This window comes from Monoraphidium neglectum (assembly GCF_000611645.1).
Source record: "Monoraphidium neglectum strain SAG 48.87 unplaced genomic scaffold scaffold01126, whole genome shotgun sequence".
NCBI classification, from domain to species: domain Eukaryota; kingdom Viridiplantae; phylum Chlorophyta; class Chlorophyceae; order Sphaeropleales; family Selenastraceae; genus Monoraphidium; species Monoraphidium neglectum.
Genome location: NW_014012502.1, coordinates 1,609 through 2,702, shown reverse-complemented (window position 1 = coordinate 2,702; position 1,094 = coordinate 1,609).

The window sequence follows — 1,094 nt, the reverse complement described above, 5'->3', positions numbered from 1 at the left end:
GCGTGCAACGCCAAGAGCCCTCCAATGTAACCAAATCGGGATCTGGCGTGCATGTGTAAAGATCAGCAGGCCAGAGCCGGGACGCGGCCCGCCATCCTCCCGTCCTGAGCGCCGCGCAAACATGACAAAGGCGACCGCCGTGCTTGCGCTCTGCGGCGCGTGGGGCGGCCATCGTCGCAACTTCGGCATCTCGTCTCGCGTGCTTGCATCGTCGGGCGCGCCTCAGTCACCCTGCGCATGCTCGTGCTTTCAGGCTCGGCTTTATTCGAGGCCGCTCACCATCAATCGAGTCGCTCGCGGGCTGCGCATATGCAACAAGACGGCGCTGCGGCGGAATGAGCGCCCAAGGCAAATGCTCTCTAAGACAAGGGCTCGGGTGCGCAACCGGTCGCAGAGCTGCCCTTGATTGTATGGCATCACGCAGTGCCTTGCCGGCCCTTGAGCCGTGACCCACCTCCTAAAACATCTATCCGCATTATTTGGAATAGCAAATCCTGGCACAGAAGACAGCTGGTGTCGTTGCGTTATGATTATTGTTACAACAGAAGGCAGGGCTGATAGTGTGATGGGTATTGCAACAAGTTTGCAAGCGGCTTCAAGGCACTGCATCCAAAAGGCGGCAAGGAGCAAAGGCGGCTAGTATTCCATAGCCACCCACAGCAGCAAGGAAGCAAGCAGGGCTCCACAGGACCATGGAACAGGGATAGATGTGCCTTTGCCAGGTGTGGAACGCTGGGTTTGTCCCTTGCAGCGGCGGCAGCCGCTTGTCATCGTTTGTATCATGCCTGGGTGAAGGGCCGCCACCCACAGGTGGTTTGCCCAGCCTGCGGTTGCAGCGACATGATGCGCCCGGCAATTTGAATCACAGTGTGACAGCTGGGACTCCGTGCTGGGTGTCCTGCCAGACACGAGATCTGTAGATCGCATTGACTCAGCAGCAACCCTGGCAAGGTATATATAAACAACACAAGGCGAGTCAAGACAATGGATCCGTCGAGGCGCAGCGAGATACGGTCGCCACGTGCGGTGGGGGGAAACATGTGGGTGCAGCAGCACGCTACCGCACAGCCTTGCAAGTGGGTGATTGGGGCGAG